Source organism: Atractosteus spatula, chromosome 11, assembly GCF_055471065.1.
Source record: "Atractosteus spatula isolate fAtrSpa1 chromosome 11, fAtrSpa1.hap1, whole genome shotgun sequence".
Taxonomy (NCBI): domain Eukaryota; kingdom Metazoa; phylum Chordata; class Actinopteri; order Semionotiformes; family Lepisosteidae; genus Atractosteus; species Atractosteus spatula.
The window spans coordinates 12,432,445-12,443,460 of NC_142716.1; positions in this window are offsets into that span (position 1 = coordinate 12,432,445).

Here is an 11,016-nt window from a genome sequence, read left to right on the forward strand (position 1 = left end):
TCCCTTTGTAAGTCAGTAAGTTATTTGGTCGAATGACAAAATAAGCTGATTAACAGAGTTAGAGTGCTTAGTACTTTGCCTTTAACTTACTATTCGGAGATCAGCACTGTCACATTCCACCTCACTTATGAGGTACGATCCAGGGAGAATTGCTGTAATGGTGAGGGAGGAGTGCTAGAAAGATGCGCAGTGCTGGGTTCAGCCAGGGAGCATTTTTGCACCAGGAAACAGAACTGCTAGATTAGAACATGACCTCCACCTGAACGTCTGTTCAATAATACCATTACAGTTGTTTGGTCAAATTCTAATAATGGCAAAATCAGCTGATGAATATAAAGAGGTTAGTTTAGTACTTTGGCTTTAACTCAGCTGGCTGAGGAAACAACAGTGCTGGTCAGATATCAGTGCTGTACAAAGCCCTAGAAGAATTCCCTAAACACAGAAGCAGATTTCAAATGCTGACCTAAGAGCAAGTTGGTTTGGCTGTGTTTTTGGAAGGCTTGCCAATGTCGGGAAACCTGAAAGAAAAAATGCATCTAGTATGGTGTAAGCAGAGCCGCTTGTTTTCAGTGTTGAGGCTGAAGAGACAAGAGTGAGTCCAGTCCTGGATGAAGGCGATGAAGGTCCCAGGAATGCTGAGTACGAGACACGTCTGTCTATGACAAAGCAAGAAGCAGAGAGATAGAAAGATTCATGCAGCGTTGTGTTCAGCCAGTGAGCTTTTATGTACAGTGCGAGATAAGAATTTGACCTCCACCTGAATGTCTGTTCTATAACACATTTTAGCTGAGGAAAATCTAAAAATTTGTTCTCTATAGTACAATTATCAAATCTAAAAGACCTAAAAGTGACAACAGTCACTGTGACACATCACAACAACCTTATTATTCTCCTCTCCATGTTCATTTGTTGTTTAGCTGGTTTGTTTTGTGAACAAGACAAAAGCATTTGTAATTGTACTGAACCTAATATACTGATGTAAAAAAGAAACGCAACATTTTCTGGAATGAGAATACTATAGTTATAGCTTATGTACTTTCACAAAAAGTTGTCAATTTGTTTTAAGCCCTCTGACCAGTAATACAGCTTGTGCAGTGAGGCATTGCAACTTGCCAATCACATGGAAGCTTGTTAGGTGCACTTTTACCCAACGAGGTCCAGGTGGAACAAAAGGCCACACTTAGCCAGTATTTTATGCATTCCATAATGCATCGAATGTCATCAGAAGCAAGGGAGAGGGCCTTGGCATGCTGCAGGCATGCATGCCATGTGACAGCATTGCCAGACACTATGGAGTAAGCCGCTCCACTGTGTCCCAACTGCGGGACTCAATGCCCGCATCACTGACAGGACAGTGGGACTCCATGCTGGCCTTAGAGCAAGGCGACCTGTCAGAGGCCCTCTGCTCACACCTCCTAGATGTCACACCAGATGTCACACCAGACAGAGGCTGCGATGGACTCATCAGCAGTGGTATCAAGTCCTCTTCTTGGATGAGTCACTCTTCAGCCTGTTCCACGCAGACGGGAGGGCCAGAGTGTGGTGGAGAAGGTATTGTGTTTCTTTTTTCCATCAGTATATATCTTTCCCAAAAGGAAACCTGACTCTGAACCTATTCTTGATTCCTTATTCATTTATTACCATGCTTAAAAGACTGCATTTGCCCTGTTAGCCACTATTTAAGGAAAATAAATATTTTAATTTTTACAATATGACAGATGTTGCGGGTTTTGGTGGTTCTATGTGCATCTTCTGTTCTTTTGCATTATGATATTTAAGTACAGGAGTAATTGCGTATGTGTCATAGCACTGTCATGATTTTAATTGGATTTATAACATAAAGTAGATCAGAATTAATAAAGAACTACAAACAGTATACAGTAATTTCATACATAACGTTTGTGATATGATATTCATTATTAATTCAAACACTTACATTTTCAAAAACTCTACAACCAGTATAAAAAATGCAGATTAAAAACTGATATGAAGTCTGAAAACTGTAGATACTGTACATCACTGGTGAGGTCATTCTTAACCAACCACATATTTTAAGAATATGAATTCAAATTAGATCACAGATAGTGGTGAGCTATTCATGGATGCATCATATTTCCTTTTAAGTCAGGATTTGCAACAGGATACCAACTGAGGAACATGTGATGGATGATTCTTTTTTTTCTTCATGCCTCATTACTCCAGGGTTTTACAATAGTCAGTACTTGTAGTCAATTAGATTGTATCATACATGTGATACAGACTGAAATAGAAGCATATTCTGGCTTTAAAACTGAAGTAATTACCCTGCTATCTTTACGTTTTCCACAAATATCTGCATTATGCAATCCTGTGTTGCCAGGACAGTTAAAAATAGTCTACTGTCCACTGTTCATCAAGAACATAATGATGAACAGTGGACATAATCTTATCATTAACGCTTGACATTTAAGTACATTGAAAGGATCACTCAGACATTTTTTGTAATTGTTATTTCTTGAAAATAGATTGAAAAGCAGCTTGCTATACTCCTTACCCTTCATCCTTTACAAAAGACAAACTATAACATCAGAAACCAGATTCCTGTTTAACGAAAGACCATAAAATATTCATTAAACAAATTGAAGTGATAAGCTACTCCAATATTTCTTGTGAAAAATTCAAATTCTTCCTAAGGTAAATATTGTTTACAAGAGTTGTATACAAAAACCAAAAGGTATGGAAAGAAAATATTTTTAAATTTAATTTATACATTCCTGGAATATTGATTACCCAGTAATCTCTTTCCAATCATGCTTAAGTGTTGTCCTGATATTTCAGTGTCAACCAATTAATTACAAATGATTTTTAGACTTGAATTTGAAAGCAAGAAAAACAAAATATCTCAACTCATTTAGCTCACCTGTCACTACTGTCATTAAAATCTTCCTTGTGTTTCATATGTTTATTGACAGCATTGGAAAAGTTACTTTTAAAATGTAAACCAATTCTTCTACAAAGCATAAGAATGCCAGTTTATCACAGGGCACACACAGACACAAACATACACTCAAACTCAATTCCCAGGTATGGAATTGAACCCAGAAACCAAGTGCTACAAGGTAACAAAGTTAACAAGTTAGCAACAAGACCATAGTGCTGCCCTAACGCATTATTTTTAAAAATCATTTTCTAAAAATGTTTTCTTAATATTTTGAATTCCACAATGAGGTTTCCGTTTGGCTGGAAATGCACATACTGTAAAGTTGACTTCAGTTTTTTATATCAATGGTGTTGGACAGGTGGTCTTCATGTGAACAGTTTGCACTGCTTTTCATTTTAAATCTTGCTTTTTCCAACCAACATAAAAAGCGCCACCCTCTTTTCATTGCGTGAAAGGAATAGGTTTACCTGCAATTCAGAATTCAATTTTCAAATCTCATTGCTAAAAAATAAAAATCCGGAAATCAGATACTGTACGTCTTGACAATACTTTAGAAAAAGGGTTTACTTTGTGTTTTATTATAAGGTACTTGACCCATTCTCATAGAAGTAGTTCCAATAAGCAATCTAACATGGTCTAAGTGAAGTGATATTCTCAATTAAAAAAACTTCCAATAAAAATATAGTTTATTTTATGGTTTATAAAAATAGTTTTTGAAGCTCAACTGTTAGTCTTCACAATGGTTTTAAATCAGTATATTTGAGACTTTATTATGCATATAAACACATTTTGTACAAGGGCTTTAGTTGACTAAACAAGACATTAGTCATTTCCTTCAGTCTCTTGAAAACTGACTCCCATCATTTATGACAGTCTGCTCCACAGGAGGAGCCCCATTTTAACTTTCCATGCCACCCACTTCCATCATCTAAGCATGAGTGACGTGAAAGTTTAGGTCATAGTCTGGGCTTCAGCCTCTGCATTGTAACACTTTTCACAGCAATCATTATAATCATTTGAGCAGAAGTTTCAGTTACATATCAGATTATGAGAACCTTTGGCAGGAGCATGTCTCTATGAAACTGTGAATATGAACAGAGTTTATTTCACACTATTCAGCAGGTGTGATGTGATTGGTGGCTCTGTGGCTAAGGATCTGTGCCTTTGGCTGAAAGGTTGCTGGTTCATATCCAGTGGCTGGCAGAGGAATCCTACTTCGTTGGGCCCCTGAGCAAGGCCCTTAACCCCAACTGCTCCAGGGGTGCTGTATACTGTAAATGGCTGACCCTGCACTCTGACCCCAAGCTTTTCTCCCTGTCTATGTGTCTCTAAACAGCAAGTTGGGGTATGTGAAAAGACAAATTCCTAATGCAAGAAGTTGTATATGGCCAATAAAGTGATCTTATCTTATTGCATTTTCCTTTTAAAACTTTCTTTAATGTGAGAGTCAATAGTAATCTGTGCTGTAAATAAGAAGTACATGGTGTTATGGTTAGGTCATGCAGTCAAAAGCATACTTTTTTCTTTATATTATTCCAACAGTGGAGACAAGCAAGACTTAGATTTGTGAGCAGGATTGTTTCAGATCTTTTTGTAATAGTAGATATACTGTATTTATACAAGGATGAGAAAAACATAAAACACTACTATTCTGAAAATGTTTCAAAAACAGTACATCCTGTCATCTTACCATTTATCTTGCTTTAGTATTCTGGAGAGTCACATGTTTTCTGAGAAATGATTAGTTTTGGCTGTTACTGTGTTCCTACTGTTGTGTGTTTCATATAAAAATCTTGTATGACTTTATGAGAAATAATGGTAATAAAAAACTTACTGTAACACAGTTATATAAAAGCTTTAAAACTAAATTAACATAGCATGATAAAAGTGTCAATAATACAATATGATTTCTACTAAAGAGTAATAATTAACAAAATACTTTTTGTGTCATGTTTGAACACTTCAACAATCCATAATTTAGAGCAAATAACTTGGAGGTTATGCATTTATTAAAGGGTCATTTGCAATCCCTATACCAAGGTGTTATCAGAATGAGATGCAAAAATTCAAACTTGGAAAACTTGGATTACATCAGCTAAAAAATGTTTGATTAAAGGCAAGCACCTTGCTTCAGTTCTGTTGGCTATGCAATGTGAAAGTTAATTTGTTTGATATATCTGATAACAATCTGATGGATTCTAAACTTTTTCCAAATTTATCAGGCTCTAAAAATAGGTTTTATGTGTTTTTGATCACTCAACTGATTTGGTGTACTTATTGTTTTTTTTACAGAGCTATCAAAAGTGGTGCAGTGGGTAGCATTGCTGCCTCTCAGTGCTGGAGCCCTGGGTTCAATTCTAGACCTGGGATGCTGTCTGTGTGGAGTTTGTATGTTTTCCCTCTGTTTGCATGGGTTTCCTCAGGGTGCTCTGGTTTCTACCCACAGTCCAAAAAAACATAACTCCTTCAGAGTGTGGAGATCAACACATTTTGTGAATCTTGTTCACAGAAGAAATCCCATTGGTGACCTTGAGTTTTAGTCATCCTAACAGGTTAGGCCGAACTTATTGTTGACCACACAGTGAATTCTGAGCAGTGGAACTCTTTGTAGAAATTACATTTAAAAAAAGCCAAATTCATTTCTTATATTCATCCAACAGTACAAGAAAACTCTACAGAGTAACCAGAAGGTAATCGTACCGTAAAGCACATGTAAGCAGATTTAGTTGAAAAACATGCTTATCTTTATCTGTTGTATCAAACATATGCTTATTTATTAGACAGACTGTTGCAATATAGGTTTTTATTACACCCCAAGATATGTGGGCAACATGTTGATAACTAATGCTTGTATTTTTGTGTTGCATGCATCTGTTATAGTACTGTATGTACAGTAAGAAGATATAATAATAATTGTCTATGGCACTAAGATACTGTATACTGTTACCTTATGGATTGAAACAACATGTACGGAATGGATTCTTCTACTTTTTGTGGGTAAATCTCCCTGCTCTAAACTTCAAATTATTTATTCTCTTAAAGTTCATCCAGTTGTTTGGATGCAAACAGTCATTAATTTAGTCAACAACTGATACCTATGTTGTGTGCACATACCAATACACCCAATTTCAGATTACAGTTTATGCAATTTTTCCTGAAATGTAACATTTTTGTACACAAATATAGAAAATCCAATATAACAGAAGCATACAGTATACAGATCCCAGCACTTACTACATGTACATAAAAATTATAATTTCTGACTACAAGATAGAAGCAAAATAAGTAACATTTCAGGCTTTCTCTGTAATTACCATCTGTCTCCACACTGGACAGATACAGTACCTTGTGGTTATTACTGCTGATCCTGGTGTGAGCTGCAAGTGAAGTACTTTTTATTGTTTTCTATAATAATCTGTTAGTTTTGTGTCTTCTTAGAATCTTAGAATCTTTTTAGGGGTGGAATAAATGTTTTTCTCCATAAAATTCAGATTTTGACACAGAGAACCAAAATACTGAATAAGACGTGAAAGGTTTTACAGAATGTGGAGTGGTTATTCTTATGAAAATAAGCGCAAAATTCAATTGACTCTTATTTTAATTTAACAGGTTGCTTTCCAGAAGGTTACCGAGTTAATCACAATATTTTCTGATAAAGCTTTGAGCATTTTTACCATTCCTGTTTTTAATGTTTCCAAATACAATTCAGTAGAACTGTACTGTTTAAAGCCATTTTATTTGATTTGTGTTTAAAAACCAGGTTTTAGTAGTTCACATTTGGTCAAAGCATTCTAATCAGAATTATCACATCAACACAAAAAAAAAATCCAAAACTATTCCCTGCAGAGAAACTTTTTGTTTAGAAGTGCAATTATGCTAATAGATGCACCAGGGAGCTTCTTTCTTTTACACACATTCAAGTCTCTTGGGTAGAGATGTGGAATGTTTAAAACTTTCCACCACACCATTCTGCAAGAAAGGGTGAAGCTCACGTGGCTGACAGAGGAATCTACAAGCGATCTTATCTCTCAATTAACGTCTGATTTACAAAGGCAGACTGATTCTTAGGTGCTTTCTGCAGGGAGGCATGAATCACAGTGGTTTCTTCACAGATGTCTGCTTTACAGGTGTCCTCACACCCACAGAGTGCTTCATGTACTTCCGGTGCATCTCATTTAAAACACATATGCTACTAATTGCAAGAGGTTTGTTTTCTAATGAGACATCCATTCACATTTTCACCACATCATTTGTTACAGTCATTGTAACAGTTCACTCGACGTGCTAAAATACTTTGTCTTCTTTGTGTTTTTTGCCACAGTACTTCAGCACACATTTAAACTTAATTTATACCATGTTACTGTATTTAAATAACAGCCCTTTTTCTGGTACTGACTTAGAAGCCTTTAAACACCTTGCATTTCTAGTTATTGTAATTTAACAGAAGTGATTTAAAATTTTTTAGTTTATTCTGTATCATCTTAGGCAATACTGTGTCCTAAATCCTGATCTACTTTTTAATTTTGGGGAAGAATAATGTTACATGGTTTATTAAGTGGTTTCTGTTACATGTCAAAACTGAAAGTACTGTATGCTGCATTGTCAACATGATTCATGGTATGATGACCCTGGGTTCTTCCTAAAAAACCACCAACATGGTTTTCAAGTATCACTTTGTGGGTGAGACAGAATGGTAAAAGTGGTTAGGAAGGTAATAGATAAGGGCTGAAGAGTAATGGAACATTGAAGGCAATAGTCTTTAATGGTTCTACAAATTCTGCACTTGGCACACATTAAGTCTGTCTCACTGGCAAAATATAGAAGGACTGTTTTATGGTGTCATAAACTAATAAGCACATTTTCAACTTGATCAAAATACTTTAATGTAACTTAATCAAAATAATCTGATGCTGTGTAGACAGGTATTATCTTAAATTTTTGCAGACAAATTTAGATACAAGTTTTACAGGTCTTTAGAACCTGTTCAAAACCAGTTTATGCTATAAATAGCTAAACAACATTATTCCTGGGATCAGAATTCAGGTCCCAAAGAAATGTGTTCCTGTGTCACACCAAAAATGACTGCACGACTTGCTTTCTTGATAAATCTTCTTCTCAGGATCCATTCATTTCATGCTGGAATGTTATCAACATCTAAACACAAATTTAAACTTCAGAAACTTAGTTGTTTTGAGTTATTTAATAGTAAACACTTCAGTATCTTATGGTATGTAGCATCCTAACATGACTAAGAAAGTCTTTCTACCAAACAACACTATGTAGCACAGCAAGGTGACACAGTTTTCCCACGGATTCCTGTAACACTTAGATATAAATAGTAACTCTTATTAAATCTTTCTAATAACTGGCATTATAGCAGAAAAAAACCTTAACTAAAGTTTCATATTAATATACGAGTGATGGTGACATCTCAGTGACTAGTTTACCTGATTAGATGTTAACAAATGCAGACAAATCGACTTTTAATTGACTTTTTTATTGTTGTATAGAGCAAATGTTGATATTTTCTGGTGTAGTGAAATGCAATATACCATACACTTAAGTTTTGTATTGTATTTTAAACTAAAACATTTGTCACTGAAAGCAATATTTCTCAATATTTGTCTTTTATGTTCTTTTTATATTACCCATAGTTTTTTTTCTTCTGTTAAATAAAATACACCACTGAATTTCCATCTAGACCATCTTGCCCACAGTGAGAGCTGACTAATTGGACATCATTATACCATGACTAAAGAAGAAGAGATTCTGGAACAACTGGAGTTATTTAAATCCAGCTGCATAACCATAATATTTTCCTCCTATAAAAACTGTCCGTAATGCATAATATGTTTCGTAATACTGCACATCAAAAATATATGAGTGAATCAGGGTATGACTATGACGGTGTGGTAACTAACATAACTATTTTATCTTCTGACAATGCTGTGGTAGTGTAGTATGGAAAAGATGCATACTACTGTCAAACATGATGGGGGCACCATTATATTATAGTTCATCTTCTCATCAGTAGGGACTTTGAAGCTTATCAGGACTAACATCACTATAGATGGCAAATCTTAGAGGATATCCTGCTTCAACTAAAACCCAAATTCTCCTTTCAGCAGGACAATAATTAAAAGCACAAGACTTAAGTTACAAATCGGAATGCCTTAAGATTAAGAAAATGAATATCCTTGTGAGGGCTAGTCAAACTGCTGACTTGAAATCTGTGGAAAGATTCTCACTTAAAAATGTGTGTCGATAAGCTAACCCCAAACAATTTCAGAGAATTCAAGCAAATCTGCTAAGACACATGGTTAAAAATGATATATACCAAGCTAATGTGCAAAGCTGGTAGAGATTTGTTTTCTCTTTAGTATTTGCTGACAATTACTGTAGCTTTTTTTTTACCTTAAGAAGTCTTCAGTTTGGGCATCCTTGATAAAATATCAAGTTTATAAAATGTTTGGATTATTTGGTCATTTTAGCATAGTAAGGGTCTGAATACTTTTGCAAGCCACTTCCGTTGTCTCGAAATTGTCCTAATGACAGACAAGTGTCTTGTCAAAGATGTATTACTGCCTTTCACCCTGTGTATCAGCTGCGATAGGATCCAGATTGCTATAACCCTGCACAGGATGAAGGAATTATTGATTATTGATGGATACACTTGTACTTCAACAAGTGCCAAGCCAAAAGTAACCTTGTTTTTTCTAGTAGTAAAATTACTAATAAAGCTTAATGTTTTGGTTTCACTGTTGTTGTTAATTATTCCGTGATATAAAAGAAACTTTTCATTGGTTCATTGTCACTTTTGTGTCCTCTGTGGACTTGTTGCAAGTGGAACCACTGCAGCTGAGATAGTGAAAAAGTGGAAACAAGACTTAATCATATGTGGCTGGCCACAAAGGTTGCCCTTGTGCCTAAGCCTTCAATTCTCTTCTTGCGCTCTGAACCTGCAGTATAAAAGGCAGATGGTCTTGCAAGTGAATTATTCAGACTATGTGTGTATAGTTTTCATCTCCATGTCTGCAAGGTCTGTGTAGGTGCAATGTATACGGTAGTGAGCTGGGTTGATTTTAAATTGGTGATACCAAGTTGAAAATGGATTAAAAGAAAGAAGAATCATGATTCCATGATCCTACATTCTATAAATACTGTATAACAAATACTTTAAAAAATAGCCAGCATATGCTTTTTTAAATTATTGTTTGTGACATAAGTGAATATATGATAAAGAAGATATAATACAAATGAGACTAACATTTTTGATAACCTTTAGAAAACACACTTCATTTATATCATATGCAAATTTGGCTAATTAATGCTAACTATCAATTCAATGACCATACAATAACAATACAATAAAACTGAATTTAATCATGAATCAGAAAGGCTACTGACAGTCATTTTGTTCTTTTTAAGACACAACCCTGGGCACAAACTGCCTCTGAGCAAAAATCATTTGATCAATTACTTTTGAACTTGGTAGGCAATCTTCAAGACACAATACAATTAAGAAATGAAAATAATGCAGTTGCAGCTTAAACCCAGACAGCCACGTTACAGTCATTATTAGTAAATTTCCCAAGCAAAACTTGTTTGTACAATTTCCTTTAAACTTGGTATAGTATAAATATATACAGTACAACTGAAATATTGTAATACAGGAATTCGTGTTCCTGTACAGCTGCTGCAAAGCAATATTTCCTTAGAAATTCACTATACCACTGTCTGGGGAAATACTGTGCTGACACAAATATTGTGTTGAAACTTTTGCACCTTGAATGTTGCAGTGATATTTTTTCTGAACAAAACCAGGTCCTTAGAAAAATTAATATGTGGGGGTTTCCTTTGAGGTTTTCAAAATTGAAAATAGTTGTATAGTTAAGCATTAGTTCTGATAAGTTAAGCAGCAATTCCAGAGCAGGGGCACAGTATATTGCAAAGCCTCCTTGTCTGACAGAACCAAAAAAGCAGACAGAAGCAATTGAGGAGGGGATGAACAAAGAGCTCAATTAAAAGCAAGAGGCAGCTTTTAAAATTCCTTTCTTGATTTTTGACAGACTTTTCTTTGAACTTACGAGTTGTCA